We start from the raw sequence: 18,021 nt of genomic DNA on the forward strand, positions 1-18,021 counted from the left end.
TATATATATAGATTAATCTTCCAAACTTAAACTAATATATTATATATGAATAATGTTTTTAAATAAAAATAATTTCTGATTTAAAAAAAATAAAAACAACAAATGGTTATTTTCAAATAATGGATGTAATTTACATTATACTATCATTTAACAAGTATTAGATACTTTTTGATATATCATTATTTTCTATTTCCGGACAACAATAAATTGTTAAACATCAATATCATCTAGGTTAAGTATACGAACAACACAAATTCAAACATCACAAAAAATATTTACATAAACATTATAATACAATAATTTAATCAAAAAATACAATTAAAAAACAATATTCAAAAGAATAGTTATATACTTAATATTTGAAAATCAAAGATATTTTGCTAAAATTTTACTTACCTGGCCAAGGAGATCGTCCATCTTTTTACGGATCGATAGATTGTTGAGCATGTGGTCGAACCGAAAATACTCTGCAGTTTAATTAAATATCTAAAACAATTATTCAAATACTCAACAGATAGTTTTGCTAAATATGATAACTAGATAGCCAACAAAATTACAAAAAATATTTAAACAGTAAAAAATATGTTACTTTAACGTGTTAAAATTTAAAAATAAATTTTAATTATGACATGCATCTTAACATTTATATAAATATATATCATAAACTAAATATAAATAATTTAACAACTTAAATTAAAAAAAAATAAAAATCCCGGGCGTAGCCCGGGTTAATCCCTAGTCTTTATATATAAAAAAAGGTTTTCTCCCTCCTGGTGAAGTCACATAGGCAGACAGGTCAGAAAGTCAGTGATTTTGGGCGCGCCACGTGTCCTCATTCTGCGATTCTGCGTTTCATTAATATAGTTGTGCACACCATTTGGGCTTTTAGTTTTGATGGACTTCGTTTTTACTTTGGACTTCTGTGAGGGTTAGACCGTGTTCTTCTTCGTCACCTCTCCAGTTCTTCGCAAGAACTCTTTCATATTCTTCCTCAGATACAGAAACATACCAGTTACGAATAATCATATTAAAACCTCTCCATTAATCTCTCACATACGATTCATATTCAATGCGATTTCTAGATCTGCAAGGCGGTGGAGGTTCATCTATAAAAAGGTATGATTTTTTTCTTAGAGAATTAACTTCCCATTCTTCTAACGTTTCGGTCTTGCGATCTGCAGACGCGCTCCTCCTCCTCCTCTGTTCAAGTCCGGTTGCTCTGTTTATAGGAGGCCAGGAGTGACCGCCGTGGTGGAGAACTCATGTGGGAGTGGATGTACTCCTTCTCGATTCTCAGGTATCTTATTTAACTTTGCCTTTGTTCATGAACAGAGTTCTTTCACGGTGTTCTTTGGTGTTTCTCAACTCTCTTTTTTTTTAGAACTGTGTTGCTCAACCTAGCGATCTCAATAAATCCCTTAGGGTTTGCTATTTAGGCCTATGAAAATTTATGTTATAGGATTTGCGTAATGTTTGAGAGGATTAGACTAATACATTCAACATAATACTGACTGAGATTATACGGCGGTGGTATGAACATATTCAGGACTTTTGCGGTGGCGACCTTCGATGGAGGTCTTCTCAGAGATTTTATCTAACTTTCCTGAAGCTTCACAGAGATCTCAAAACGTCCACAGCCATGGCGATAAACAAAGTCCACGGATTATGCGGAGCCAATCATACGTTTCCTTAGATCTTTTCCTTTCCTCTTTTTTTGGTATGCTTACTTCCTCTGTATTCTTTTACTGGAATTCTCTTTGTCTTCCGGTGGTTTCATGGCAGATCCATCACTTGAGTTTAAGGTTGTTCAAAATGTTAGCTCCAAAATAATATTTGACAGGTTTTAAGTATTTTTGTCATGCATAAGATATGAGTACTGAAAGAAATAATTAATATAAGTCATCTAATAGCAACAAATCAGTTTCTAAGAGAGCTACATGTATGTACTATGTAATTCTTAATTTATTTTTCTTGGTAAATCAAGTTTCCACTCAGAAACATTATGGCTATCGCTCTAATTTTGCAGATCTGGGCGAGAGTATATGATTGGGCAATTGATGTGTCTTGGTTTTTGCAGGTGTTGAGGAATTCATACTGTTTTCTTTGTGCTTCTGAACTCTTATGTTGATCCTGAGTACAAAGACTACATAGGTAATTTGATCAACTCTCTTCTGCATTTTCAAAAGTTGCATATCAGTTGATCATGTTCTTTGATGTCATGTGCTATTATCCCTCAACATTATAGAGTTCAAAATTTAGTAGTCCAAAAAGTTCAACATATATAGAAAACATTGAAGTTTGAAATACTTTTTCATTGTGTTTAAAAGTATATATTGTTCATACCTCATGTGTATGAATGATGACATGACATCGAGTTTGACTGAGAGTGTATTACAGCGGACGTAACGCTGCGTTTGACTCCATTGGTGCAGGCTTAGCAATGCCACCAGGTGATGTAACTTTAAAGGTGTGGCTGAATAGGTTTTCTAAGCTTTAATCACAATTCTTATCAGCCCCTCCATCATTCACCAAACAGATTTATGGGCCTACCAAAATAGACAAGCAGAAACGTTTATGCAGCTTTTTTGCCATTTCTGCTGCTCTTCGTTTACATGTATAGCCCGGTCGGAGTTGGAGAACAGAGGTAGCAGCTGCAAATACTGAAGGAAGATGAGAGCTTGACTTCTTGAATGGCATCGACCTTGATTCTCAAGTTATGTGTCCAAGTCATTTTTCTCAGTTCCACGGTAATTTCTTTACTCTTTAGTTTGGGATATACCATGCAGAGTAGCTATTTGTTTGGTGGTTTTGCTGGCTGTTTTAGATTGCTAAACTGGAAATTATGAAGCTATAGTGGAAATAATTGTTAAGGATGTTTTTTGTCTGATAAAATGATGCATATTAGTGATGGCTAAAGGATAGAAGCATTGCAAAGGAAAAGAATTCTGAGCACTGTTTTCAGTGAGATCTAAATAGTTACATTTTGAAACTAACGTAAACTTTAAAATCTTTCATCACTTTTTAGACTTTCACCCTAATGGATTCATGCCCATGATCTCAAACAATTAGGATATCTACATATATTCTAACAGATGTGTTTCTTATGTAGTTTCTAACATGTAACTAATAGTGTGATCTTTCTCTTTCTTTTTTTGAGTACTTAGTGGCCACAATCAATGATTTCCAAAGAGCTTTTATATCTAAAGAACTGTGATGCAATGTAATATTTTCCTCCATTACTCTATTCCAAACTTTATATACCTTCCTATATGAGGAGCCCCATTACTAACATCTCCAGACATTGTCACTCACTTTCTCTATAATTGTAACTTATAAGTAATTTGAGTTTGGCTCCATTTTCTTAAATCTTGGTTTTCTGGGTTAACACTACTTGACCAGTTTAACTGTATACATTTTTTCTTATAATAAGTCTCATTGTATTTGCTACAAAGAGATAGACATCACAAAAAGATAGAATCACCTAAGGCCTAAACAAAGGTTTCATGTAGTTTTGAAATAAATGGTAAAATCAATAACATTATGAACTTATTGGAGTATGTCCAAACGTGGATATATTTGTTTCGTTTGATTTTTTGTAAATGGGCCTCAGACAATAATCTAATTACAGTTGGGTCAGGGGTACATCAACGAAAGCTCAAGAGTACATCCATCTTCAACAAGTATATAATTTTTAAAATGAATGGTAAAACAATTAGTTACAAATGTTGTTAAAAAAATTGTGAACGTTAATGCTACTTATTACTTAAGTTAAAAGTTAATTTTTTTTTTTTTAAACTGCAAGTTAAAAGTATTTTGTCCACACTTACTGGCATAGTATTTTATCAAATATTGATAAATATATGCATTATCATTTTAATAGAAATATTTAGTGATAAGTTGAACATCATGACAAAGTTTTTCGTCATAATAGAAATACTTTTTACTGCGTAAATAAATTTTGAAATATTCATGCATTAAAATTATTTAATAATATATTAAATATTAAATTATTTATATGACAAATTTATCGTAACATAAATATTTTTGTACTGTTTAATAAATTTTAAAACATTCATGTATATACAAATATTACATCTATTATGCCCATATGTGTAAGGGAAATTAAACCCCAAACTAAAACCTATATCTTTCAAATCTATACTACAAGGGAGGTGAATACAAATTTACCAAACACGAATATAATTTTTGCAGTTTATTAATTCTAAAAGGGTATATAATAAAGTGATATATCATAGTTGTTTGGAAATACGTAGATAAAGCAAGTATCCTCCAAGTTTCTTAGCATGATATGATTCAGAGAAATTAATCGACTACCACTGCTTTGGAATTAACTTTACCATTTGATCAAAGTATTTTATCATTGACAATCTCTGAATTATTTAAGCCAAATCACAATTCCTAAATAAACAAAAATAAATAATTATACCTATTAAAATATTCATATTTCTGCAGTAAATTACTTAGACAACTAAACTTATCAAAAATAAAATTAAATAAATGATAAAGAGCAGATGTATAACTTTGTATGTTTTGTAGAGTATTTCTATAAAAAAAAATGTAGATAATATTACGTAAATAACAGTATGTAGAGCATATATAAATATCACATTTTTAATATTAAACTATGTTAAAATTATAATGAATGAAAGGTTATTACCAATTGATCATAGTTATTATAATAATTAGATATATTCATACTATTATTTGAAAATATGTAAAATAAACAAAATTATCTAAAATCATGGAGACTGTGACAAATCAGCAAAATCACTTCTTAAATTATATATATATATATATATATATATGTATAAGATTCAGAAAAATAAGAACAAGTAAAATAATGTAATTATTATCAAAATAAAAATATTGTTTCATTTGAAAAATCATAATTATGTCTGGTATTATGCAATTTACTCAAGCATCTTTGATGCTCAATATTTTGTATCATATATAAGTAAATAATTCAGGAAATAATTGTTTAAACATAATATAAAACAATCAATTGAAGCAAAATAGACTCAAATATTTAGCAGAGTATTAAACATTATCATAATCTAAACATTATTGTAAATTTTCCAATACACTTACGAATAAACTTCAAATTTCTTTTTTTTTACGAAATATCAAGTGAATGGGGGGAGTTGTAAGATAGCCAAAATGTTAAGAGTCATGAACGAGACTGACAATGTGATAGTCCATTATTTTCATATCTACAACTTGAATAAACTATAGTCTATAGCTACAATCCGAAAATCCAAAACCCGAATAGATCCGAACCGAACCCGAATGGATACTCGAATGCCCACCCTTAGTAAGTGTCTCTTTCTCTATCGTTTTCATTCTTACATTTTTAATTTTCCAAAATACAAATCTACTAAATCTCCTATCTTCTTTTGTAGCAACAATGCTACTGGGACAAAGAGCACCATGATGAAATCTATCTCCAATGGAAGCTACAAACACAAGTCACTATTTGCAGTGGCGGACTCAGGTTTGATTTTAAGGGATGCATATTGGGCTATAGCCCAACATAATCAAACAATACTAAAAAGAACATATGAAGCCCTCTGAGCTATGCCACATCGGATAAGAAAATCAGCCACTAAAATTACAGCAATCCTCCGTATCATTAATGAGTTGCCTGATTTCTTAAAGACTGTGGGCCCCGCGTTCTGACCGGTTATGATTAGTCGATTAGGTTTGGTGTTCTGTCTGATTTTGGTTCTCCATGTTCGGTTAGATATTAAGTCAAACTCTGCGTTTTCTCTTTCAATAGATTAGGGTTTAATTTTTTTCGTTCTTCCAGTTTTCGATATCGCCGTCTCCGCTAATCTTTGAACGCACACACACAATGATTTCTTCTCACAACTCTTAACCTTCCCTATGTTCAAAGTATTTCTCTTAATTTCGCTAATAAATGTTATTTTCATTGAAACCAAAAATGATGACGACCTCTCTGTTTCCTTCACGTCAAACCTATAAATTGGAGAGGGTTGAGAGTTGGATCTTGACATGAAGAAATGAAGCCTCGGAGGAGACAATGGAGAAGGACAATCCTCGGGTCAATCGTCTCTTATGCCAAGAAATCCGCCAGTGAGTTATTTCATGTACATATGTGAATTCCGAGTAGATTTATTTAAAGCTTCAAAGTGCACTACTCAGGACCGCTTCTGGTCAGGTCGAAATGATAACGAAAATTGTTCTCATTTTTTAAATCATGCAAGTTTCAATTTTCTTTCACGAGTATTTTATTTGGTTTCTTCTCAAACATATGATACTAAACTTTACTAAAACCTTTCAGCGCGGATCAGCACCGGAGGGAATTCAGTTAGAAAAAGCTTAAAAATTGTAGTCGAGAAGGAAAAGCTTAAAAATCTGAAGGAGTGTTCTGACTCATGTTCGATAATATTTCATCCAGAAGGTCGGTTCCTACTTGACCCTATTTCACTTCCCATCAGACTATTCCTTCGCTTGATCAACTTTGTCAACGCCTGAACATTATAATGATGCAACTTATTAGGATAATGCTTGTGTTCTCCTTCCCAGCGAAGATACGCATTGAACCAAGCTCGCTTATGTTCCTTAGTTTGTGCTTTTGCTGCCGCTGGATCTGTTGACACCAACTAAACTATCTTTAGCTTCTGGACTACAGTCAACCTAATGTCATAGCGGCTCCTCGAATCTATCTATATCGGTAAGTATAAAGAGCATTGAGAAAGGGCTATCTCATCTTTCTAAAAGGTAATGGAGAAACTAATCAGATGCTCTGTTCTTTCTTTCTTTTTCCCATGACAAGCGTAAAATTGGTGATGGCGATGAACTCTGCACCAAATTGAAGTTATGCTTATATTGTTTTTGCCCCCTATACTCTAAATAATTACCATAACTAAAAATATTCTAATTCATATAAATATAAAACAAAAGTCCAGTTTGTTTTTATATCTACAATCCCATAGTGAATTGGGCTTTATTTAGTTTAGCAGATCTAATCCAGTTTAAATAAAAATAGTTTTTTATTAAATAAATAGAAAATAGGGATATTTGTTTTAGAAAAATCAACTAGGTCACGTGTACTCGTCGTCGTCTTCTCAACTTCTTCTGTCGTCTTCTCAACTTCTTCTTCCCCTGCAATTTTTTTCCACCGGCTAGAATCACTCACGAAATCTCCTGTCCATGTAAGTTTCTTTTCTATTTATTTAATTAATTTATATGATTATATCTATTTTAAATGTTTGTTTGATTCTCTTTTTATTGCTTTCTGTTCCAAAATTGTCTGATGATATGCTTTAAGGTTGTGACTTGTAATGTTAATGTAGAATAATTTTAGACCCAGCCTAATATTATTATATATGATTTTGAGTTTAACGTGAAAAACTTATTAGCTAATATGATGAATTGTGTTTAGTTTAGTAACATGTTAAAAGTCTTAATGTAATTGACTTTATAATAATTTACTATTTCTACAGATTTACAGATAAATAGAGCGATATTATAACAAAATGAGTGCTTCCAATTCTAAAAGAAATTTGGATAAATTGGATAACTCTGATGATTTGGATTCTTTGGCATGGGATCCAGCTGAAAGAAAAAAGATATCGCAGTATCTTCCGAATCAAAAAGACGAAGTAAGGCTGAAATATTTAACTAGAGGTCCATGTCAACCCTATGGCCATGTTTTTCAAAATAAGAAGTTTGGAACAGCAATGAGGCGGTTTAATCCAGCTTGGTTTGAGAAGTATGGTAATTGGCTAGAGTACAGCGTCTCCAAAGATAAAGCATTCTGTTTGTGTTGCTATTTGTTCAGAGATGACATACTAAAACAAGGTGGAAATTGGGCTTTTGTGACTGAAGGTTTTTCTTGTTGGAAAAAACCCGAGGCTTTATCTGAGCATTTAGGTGGAATTAATAGCTTTCATAATATTGCTGTTAAGAGTTGTGATGATTTGATGAATCAAGGTCAGTCAATTGTGCATGCTTTTTATAAGCAAGGCGATGTGGTGAAAAATGAATATCGCATTCGGTTAAATGCTTCAGTTGATGCTTCTAGGTACTTGTTACGACAAGGATTACCTTTTCGCAGTCATGATGAAGGAAAAGATTCTGCTAATAAAGGAAACTTTGTAGAGCTTTTGAAGTATACCGGAGAATAAAATGACGCTGTACGTAAGGTTATTTTGGAGAACGCTCCAAAAAATAATCAGATGGTTTCTCAAGTGATTCAGAAAGATATTGTACATTCTTTTGCTCACGAAGTACTGAAATCTATCATGGAAGAAATCAATCATGGAGTGTTCGGTTTGATGGTCGATGAGTCTGCAGATGTTTCTAACAAAGAGAAAATGGCTGTTGTCTTTCGGTTTGTTGATAAAAGTGGATTAGTTAAAGAGATATTTGTGGGAGTTACTCATGTAAAAGACACGTCTTCTTTATCTCTGAAATCTGCAGTTGATGACTTGTTTGCAAAACATGGATTGAGCCTGAAACAGTTGAGAGGGCAAGGTTATGATGGAGCAAGCAATATGAAGGGACAGTTTAATTGGCTAAGAGCATTGGTTGCTAGAGAAAATAGTTCAGCCTATTATGTACATTGTTTTGCTCATCAACTTCAGCTAGTTGTGGTGGCAGTTGCGAAAAAGAGCTTTGAAGTTAGTAATTTTTTTGACATGGTTTCGACTTTGCTGAATGTGGTTGTGGCTTCTTGCAAGAGGAAATATACACTTCTTGATATGAATCGGAAGAGGGTGGAGGAAGGGATTGACAGTGGTGACATTAACACTGGAACAGGACAAAATCAAGAGATTTCTCTTCCAAGGCCTGGAAATTCTCGTTGGGGTTCTCACTATAAAACTTTGCTGCGTCTGGTTGAGTTGTTTCCTTCAGTCATTGAAATCCTTGAAAGTGTTCAAGATGAAGGCGCTGATGACTCAAAAAGATGTCAAGCATATGGTCTTCTCAAGTATTTTCACACATTCGATTGTGTGTTCTATTTGCAGTTGATGCTGTTTATTTTGGGAGTAACTGAAGTTGTGGATTCAACTAAGATGAAGAATCAAGATATTTCAAATGAAGAATCAAGATATTTTAAATGCCGTGTCACTTGAACCGTATGAAGAATCAAGATATTTCAAATGCCGTGTCACTTGTAGATTCAACTAAACGGGAGTTGCAAACATTTCGAGAAGATGGATGGGATTTGCTAATAGGTAAAGTTTCATCATTCTGCGAAAAGAATTAAGCTACTATGCTTGTGATGGATGAAGAATTTGTGGTTTTAAGGAGGCCAAGGAAAAAAACAGGTGTAACCAATCTGCATCATTACAAGGTTAACTGTTTCTACACTGTTATGGATTTGCAACTTCAAGAGCTTAATGATCGATTTACTGAGGTAAACACTGGTTTGCTTATTTGCATGGCTTCTTTAAGTCCTGCCAATTCCTTCTGTGAGTTTGATAAGTCAAAGCTGTAGAGATTGGTTAAGTTCTATCCAGATGATTTTAGTTTTGGAGAGTGTCTATCTATGGAACACCATCTTGGAATCTACATTGACAATATAAGAAACGATGAACGGGTTAAGAATTTGAAGAATCTTGGAGATCTTTCTCGGCTGATGGTGGAAACAAAAAAGCACTTTGTACATCCTTTAGTTTATAGGCTCTTGAAGTTGGTTTTAACATTGCATGTTGCTACTGCAAGTGTTGAAAGGTGCTTTTCTGCAATGAAATTAGTGAAGACAGCAACACGCAACTGAATTGGAGACGAGTTTCTAAGTGATTGTTTAGTATGTTAAATTGAAAAGGAGTTGTTTGAATCTGTTACAAACGAAACAGTAGTGAACCGATTTCAATCCATGAGAGAGCGTAGGATCCATTTGTAAGGATTTGTACTGTTTTATGGCAATGTTTTTTATATTTTATCTAGTAGTTTTTATTTCTGCCCCTGATACATATAGTTTCCAGATCCGCCACTGGGACCAACTGCTTTGCAGCGATGTATATAGATTTGGAGTTGTTCTGTACGTGATCATCATGGGTCGTTGCACGATCAAGCAAATGAAACCTTTGGCTGAATAAACTATATCATGTAGATAGCAAAAGCTTTTGAATGATAGTTGAGTGGAATCTATGAAGCAAGTACCCTGTTTCTACGGACAGAAGAGTGGCTGATCATTGTCTGAAGGAAAAAAAAAAAGAGATACCCACCATGACCTTTGTCGTTGAAAGTCTTAGTAAAAGTTCATCGAGGAATCAAATTCGGGAGATGAAAAATTATATTGGAGAATCTACTAGAGTTGAGAGGATTACTTTTTAAGAGTAGTCGAGAATAATAATGCTTTCCCCTGTCTTATTTTTTAAATCAAAACACTAAGGTCAGTGTGAGAAAAGTTGAAGTGGTGATGCTAAGGCCATTCGCATAAATGATTTTTCAGTTAAACTCTTTTAAACACTGAGAATGTCACTTTCTAGCATTTTAAACACTGAAATTTTTTGACTAGCACTTTAAACCTTCAAAGTGATATTTTTATCATAATAAACCTCCAAAGACGTTTTCGTGTTCATAGACGACCGTCACTGTTCATTTTACAGGTCAAAATGATGACGTGTCGGTTTCTTTTAAAAAAATTAAAAAAATACAGAAAAATCGAATGAAATTGGAAAAATTGTAAGAAATTCAAAATATTTTTTTAATTGATGGTGACCACACGCAGGACTAATAATTCTCTCAAATATATTATACTGAGTTTTGTCCAAAAAATATTTTCTAAGAAAGAAATGACCAAAAATGCTTCATTAAAAATGTAAAAGACTCTTATCCTCTAAATATATAAATACAAATAAATAAAGAAAAAATTCAAATTATTATTTTTTAAATATTTTAGATCTTATTTTAGAATTTTTAAAATTTTATTTTCGTTTTAAAATTTGACATTTTAATTTTAGATCTTATTTTTAAAATTTTGATTTTTAATATTTTATTTTTATGTTTGAAATTTTAATTTTTATGTTTTTTGAATTTTAATTTTTTTTTAATTTTGTTTTGAATTTTTAATAAAATTTTATAATTTTTTCCAATTTCATTCAAATTTTTCTGTATTTTTACGTATTTTTATTTTTTTTTTTATTTTTAATAAAAAAACCGACACATCATCATTTTAACCTGTAAAATGAACAGTACCGGTCACCTATGAACTTGAAAACATCGCTGGAGGTTTATTATGATAAAATGCTAGTAAAAAAATTTCAGTGTTTAAAGTGCTATAAAATGACACTCTTGGTGTTTAAAATACGATTTCCCCCATATAATTATTTTTAATATGAGTGTTTTAAAAGCCTTAAATACACATATCAAAATTTCTCAAATGATACCTTGACCCCGTTTTTTTGTCATTGAAGATATAAAATCCACATATTGTTATCCAAGACAATTGGCTTGGGATTCAAATAAATGAAAAAACAACACAACACCAGTAGGTGTTAGCAAAATAAATAAAACCTCAAATCAAAAGGAGAAAGAGGAAATAATGGAGATCCAAGCCTGCAGTAATACAATCTGGCAGGGAAAGCGGGAGCATCAAACTCACATAGTTGTCATGGTGCAGCGTGCATCAGCCTGAATTATGTTAGCCAGCCAAGTTGTTCCTCCACGGGCCACATAAGATTGAAGTCTTCCATCTTTAGTGACACTAACTGCAATCTCTTTTGCCACTCTATTAGCATTATCGTCCACAACCTCAACCTGGCATGCATGAATCTTCTTCAGCAAGGCAGATGTGTGAGCTATCACATTGGATAGGTGGTGAGCAGTATGCGGTTTCTCCAACGCTTCTAAGGCTTGTGATGACGAAATCTCCAAAATGACCTTGCTCCAGTGAAGGGAATGAAGATCTTCAGCCGCCCATCCGATTGCTTCCAGTTCAGCTTCCAGCTTGGATCGAATGCCCGTGAAGGCTCGACGGCTGTGTTCCATAGGTGTCCCCCAAAAATCACGAACAATCCATGACCCTCCACTATGCGTGTGCGTTGAAATCCATGAGGAACCAACATTGCATTTAATAAAACCTATGGGAGGTTTGCTCCACTGTTGGTTACCACCGCCAATCGGAACAGTATGGTTCATGGAATTGTCTTTGTTCTGGATCAGAAACCAAATTCTTAACTCTTCTATTGCTTTAGTAAGGATGACAGAGGAGTCAACCCTTGTTTGTTCAAAGCATAAAGCAGTTCTTGCTTTCCATAGATGCCACAATATCCAAGGAAACCTCGCTCGCGTCTCATAATCTAGCTTCTTGTCTTTACTTACCCTTATCAGATGATGGAGGTTTAATAACACAGAGTTGGATGAGAAACCTGATTGAGGCAGAGGTATCTGAGATCTCTCCCATGTCTCTTTCGCCATTTCATAGTTAAAGAGGACATGACAAATGCTTTCCTCATGTAGACCACATTGCAAGCAAGTGGTGTCCACATTTTCTTTTTCTCCGGGTTCGCATCCCACCAGAAGCGGGTCAGTGCTGATTGGATCCTCTTGGTTAGGCTTTTTGGTAGCTTGAAGCATGTCATAGAGAATGATGGCTTAGCTGCGAGGATAGACTTGAGAAGCACTAGCTTACCCGCGGCAGATAGCTGCTTGGAGCTCCAACTCGCGGCTTTTTGGCGTATCTGATCGACGATCGACGTGAACATATCTTTTTTCCTTCTTCCAAAGTGCTCCGGGAGCCCCAAATATTTGCCAACCCCTCCTTCTTTTGTGATGCCAAGGCTAGCCTTTACTCTGTCCCTGATCTCCAATGGTGTCTTTTTGGAGAAGGTGATGGCTGATTTTGTTGTGTTGATCATCTGTCCGGAGACTGATTCATACTGTTGGAGCACTTTTTTAGGGCCGCAACACATGCTGGTGACGTTTTGGTGAAGAACATAGTGTCGTCAGCGAATAAGAGGTGGTTAATTCGAGGACTTCCCCGTGCCATGCGTATCCCTGAGAGCAGCCCTCGTCTCGGAGCCACATAACATAGGCCGGAAAGGACTTCGCTACACATGATGAAGATGAAGGGGGATAGTGGATCGCCTTGTCGTATCCCGCGAGACGGGACGATCAGGCCTTGAGCTTCTAATATTTCTTTATTATCTCACATTCCTATAGTCTTATCTGCCAGAGAAGCAAAATATAAATCGAAAACATCAAAAACAAACCCCGCGCAAGCTCGGGGCCAAGCCCCTAGTTGTAATAAAAAAAGGAAAATATACAAACAAAATGTTACTGGGTGGAGTCGAACCAGATAATGGGGTGTCAGTTGAAAGGGAAATCAACCAACTGAACTACAAACTTCTTCAGCTATTAACATACAAACACCAAAATATAAAATTAAACATGTGTCAGATGACACCCCATTCTATAACGTAGATCCGCCTCTGACCATTTGTAGTCGAATCAGCCAGAAGAAGTGAGATGAGAAGCAACCTAAATACATCAGCTAAACAGACTAGGCTATAGTTCTTGCAAATTGGTCGACACATGAAGCAAAAGCAAAGATTCAATCCCCAGCTGGATCCCGCACGTCTGCTCCACCAGGGAAGACGATGCACAAGCACGGTGCTGGACCACAGACCTCTGTAAATATTGAGTATAACATGGTAATATTTTATATTTCTTTCTAACCGTTTTTTATTTTGACTAACTTTTCTTGCTCTTGCCTTGCAGATTATTGATGATGATTTTGAGGAACCACCACCTTGTGAGGAAGACTCTCATACGTAAAGATGGTTCGTTCATCGATGAACGTGCAGAGGCTGTGGTTCTGGAGGTTGAGGAAACCATTGAAGAGATGACACATGATGGATCTCCACTTGGCGACAGCCAAACTACCTCAACTGCTGCTACAACACATTCAAGGCGCTTTCTCCTCAACCAAGAATGCATCAAGGTAAGCTCTTCTCACTTAATTCTCATTTTGGTTAATACATATGTACTGAACTTGTGAACTTCTAAACCTGTGATAAGATAGATGTTTGTTCATAACTTGTTTATAATTTGTGTTAGATAGATGCTTTTGTGAGTTAACTTGTTTAGAACGTGTGCTAGGATATGATCTCTGTGATTTGTTGTTTGTATATTGTATCTGAATCACTACAAGAAAACTCATTTATAAAGACGACGGTTTTCGTAGTTATTCCGTCGTAAAATAGGGTTTACAATGAATTAACTACGAAAGCCATTTCCTCGTTAAATTTATGTTCTAACGTATATTTCCTTGCTAATTCGTCGTAAATATACGAGGAAAGCTTTCGTCGTAAAGTGGGGTCAACAATTTCCTCGTAAAAGCCACATAAACTATTTCCCCATAAAAGCCACGTAAACTCTTTCCTCATAAAAGCCACGTAAACATATCCATCGTAAAGTACACGTAAATAATTTCCTCGTAAAGTACATCCAAATCATTTCCTCGTAAAGTACACATAAAGGTTTTCCTTGTAAAGTACACGTAAACAATTTCCTCGTAAAGTAGATGTTCAATTTCGTCATTATTTACATGTAAATTTACGACGAATCTGCTTGTCTTTCATGGTAAATTCCTCGGTAACAATTTTCAGTTTCCTCCTTAACTAGACGTAAATTAGCTGCAAATTTTCTTCGATTCTTTATTCTTTACAAAAACAAAAATATAATCAAATATATTTTTAAATTTATTTCAGAATTCTTAAAAATGTAAATAATATAAATCAATACGAAAATATTTTATAAATATTTAAGTTTCAAATTTATAATACAAAATAAAAAGAAGAAAAAAAAACTAAGGATTGTTGTTGTGGAGCTCGTCGAAGAACTCATGACTCCTCCCCATACTTCTTCTTCATCCTCCTCTGTGTGGGATGGCTCTGGAATGGGATTTCGTGTCTGCATATCCGCAAACATGGTCTCCAAATGAGGATTTCCAGCCGCTATAACGTCTAGAAAGCCCTCGACTGAAGTCATACGAGCTGTGAACGTAAACCGCGTCGAGTTCATCTAAGAACACAGCTGAATGACTTCATCAGCCCGTCTGACCATAAGATGATGTCGCTCTTGGGACATCGTTGACGGAACCAATCCCCAACGTACGTCCATTTTTCTTAGGGACAACCTTAAAAAAAGATTAATATTATTAAAAAAATAGATTAAATGAATAATAATAATAATAATAAAAGATTTAAAAAATTTTACATCCTCGTAAATCTGATCTACTTCAAGTGTGGATAATGTGACCGGTATTCCATCGGGAGACTGCTGGGTCAGCTGGGTTTGGCGGTCTTCAATCCGAGCAACCACCTCGTTAAAGATTTGCTCGGACCTAGGATCTACAAATTGCCCAGCCTTGTTCTTGTGAGTCCTCTCGTAAAGATCCTTAAGAGACGGGAGAACTCCTGTCTCTTTGGCCTAAAAAACATTTATGAAGTTAGAATATATTAAAAAATAATAATTAATTAAAATATTTACCATAACCATACGGACACCGGCGTGGGGTTTTTGACCCGTAGTGTGAAGCATCGGCCCGTTGCCCTGCTCATCTTTCGTCTGACGGGAGGTAGAGGAACTGTTCGAGACTTTAATGGATGATGGCAGGTTCAAATAGCGGATGAGGCCATCCCACACATCTGTGGTAAGCTCAGCCCTGCTCATAACACCTTCACGATCCAATCATCCTTCCAGTTGGATACCGTGTCCAACAATAGAGCTTTCGCCTTCCCGCTCGTTCACCCCTATCGACCAATGATATTTTTCTGTAAAAAGAAAAATTAGATTAATAATTAGTTTAAAAAAAATAAAAAGTCGTAATAATAAAAAATAAAGTCTATATAATTAATTAATAGTAACTTACGGTGAACATTTTGAACCACGTCTTTCTGACGTTGTCCGGCGTCAATTTCCAGTTCGGATGAGCGTCAGAAAAGTAGCCTTCGATCACCTCGGTTACGTTCCGATCGACAGAACCGTCAACCCCAAACCTGAAAAAAACAAAAAAAGTATTAAAATTACTTATTTTTGTTATAAAAAAACTGCACAATAAAAATGTAACATACCACAAAGTTCCATCCGGTCAGTCGGGGACTAAGGCAGGTAAACCTTTTCTGCCTAGCTGAGCGAGAAGGTCCTCGACGGTGTAAATAGCATAAGGAGCACTCGGCAGCACAAACAAATCGGGATGAATCTCGGCCGCCATCGGTGGAGGTGCCTCCTCTGGAACATGATCATGATGTGTGGGTGGCGTATCAAACCGAGGAACCGGTGGCGGAACATACGGAGGAACCGGTGGAGGAACATACGGAGGAACCAGTGGTGCACCAAATGAAGGCGACTGAGAGACTCACTGATAAGACTGAGAGTCGGGGACAGTCTCCGGAAACGAAGAATCAGGAGTTGAAGAAGATGATGCGCCTGTACGGCTACCAGGCTCACCAAACATCTCTCTGTAATGCGGTGTAAGCTTGTTCTTTCGAACCATCTGAAAAAATGATTAATTGTCATTATTAGCCATATAAAACATATAAATAGATTATTAATTAACATTTAAAAATCATCATCCTATATTATCAACAAATTCCATAAACCTATCTACAAATTACCTACACTAACCACCTAATCAACACTAATTATTAAACTAACCACCTAAGCTAAATTAGAGAGGAAGTAGAGAGGAGTACCTTGCTATGAGTAGGAGAGGAAATGACTACGAAATGAGAAGTGATTTGGTTAGAGTATATATAGAGACTTATATTTTGTCGTAAAACCCTCGTAAATTTACGAGGAATTAGCAAAGCCCGGGTTTTCTTTTTTATGTTTCGTCGTAAAGCCCACGTAAATTTACGAGGAATTAGCAAGGCCCGTGTTTTTCTTTACGAGGTCTTTTCGAGGAAATACTAAGGCCCGTGTTTTCTTTTACGATGATTTTACGAGGAAGATATGTGATACCACTCAAATTACCCTAAGGAGTGTTACTCTCATCAAAAGAGGTTCAGATGTAGTACTTAGGGATCGAATCCACAAGGAGCTAGGGAACAATTAAATCTAGTGTTTATTAATTCTAAAGGTCGTAATGTTTTAGATAAAATAGCAATAGTAACTAGCGAGTAAATGATAAATGGAACTTAGGTTGGAAATGATATTAGATGCAGGGCCACTATTCAGGTGTTGGAGATTATAATTCCTATAGATGCCTAACTGTTGCATGCATGATATATTAGAGCTCATTCGCTTAACTCAGTGATCAGCTGTCGCATGTACCACTGGTTAACAGACTAGATCTTGTGTCTCACCGGTTAGATGTAGACACAAGAGAGTGTCGATCGATAGTCTATGAAGACGTCGACCGATACACTTTTGCCAACATCGATTGATTGTCAGTTGAGGACATCGACCGACGGGTTCTAGCAAGGCCTATGCGCGAGTATGAAATGCCCTACTAAGATTCTAAATTGGCGGTTAGCCCTCTCTAGCAATCCTAATATGATAGATATATTTCAGGATGGGATAACAAGGGTGCTTGAATATGCAATCCTATGATCAAGTTCTAGTTAGCTAGGCTAAAACAAGCAATGAATACAAATCTATCATGAATATCACAACAAGGCAGATCTATAGTTTGGGGCTAATCCCACAAACCTATCTGAACCATGGATCTAACAGTTGAACTACTCAGGCATAGCAAAGCAATTCATATCAATAGATAAATAGAAACTCATAGAATATATGATAAGAAAATGAACAAGGAGTTCCAATCACAAGTGATCTTCTCTCCAAATGAAACTTGTAACAAAACTAGGTCTAGAAAAAGAAAAGCTCTCCCTGCCGTCAAACACTTAGGCAGTATATATTCTACTAGGTTAAAAACTCGTCAGGGCATTTTGGTAATTTGGCTTGGCCTTGGTCTTTAATCCAAAATGTCGCGTCTGGTGTCTCGACATCGATCGACGGTACTTGTGTACATCGATCGATATTAATCTTCATCTGTCGAGGCATTTCCTGATATCG

General features: G+C 35.2%; 1 long non-coding RNA gene and 1 pseudogene across 1 annotated transcript; both read left to right on the forward strand.

Moving 5' to 3' along the window:
• The first annotated feature begins 577 nt into the window (after positions 1-577).
• On the forward strand, positions 578-10,197 carry LOC108871684 (annotated as a pseudogene).
• A 2,549-nt stretch (positions 10,198-12,746) lies between these two features.
• On the forward strand, positions 12,747-16,683 carry LOC117127681. Its single transcript, XR_004450705.1, has 2 exons — positions 12,747-13,649; positions 13,717-16,683. It is a non-coding gene; the product is annotated as an uncharacterized LOC117127681 (long non-coding RNA).
• Positions 16,684-18,021: the final 1,338 nt, after the last annotated feature.

The sequence above is a fragment of the Brassica rapa genome, chromosome A09 (assembly GCF_000309985.2).
Source record: "Brassica rapa cultivar Chiifu-401-42 chromosome A09, CAAS_Brap_v3.01, whole genome shotgun sequence".
Taxonomy (NCBI): domain Eukaryota; kingdom Viridiplantae; phylum Streptophyta; class Magnoliopsida; order Brassicales; family Brassicaceae; genus Brassica; species Brassica rapa.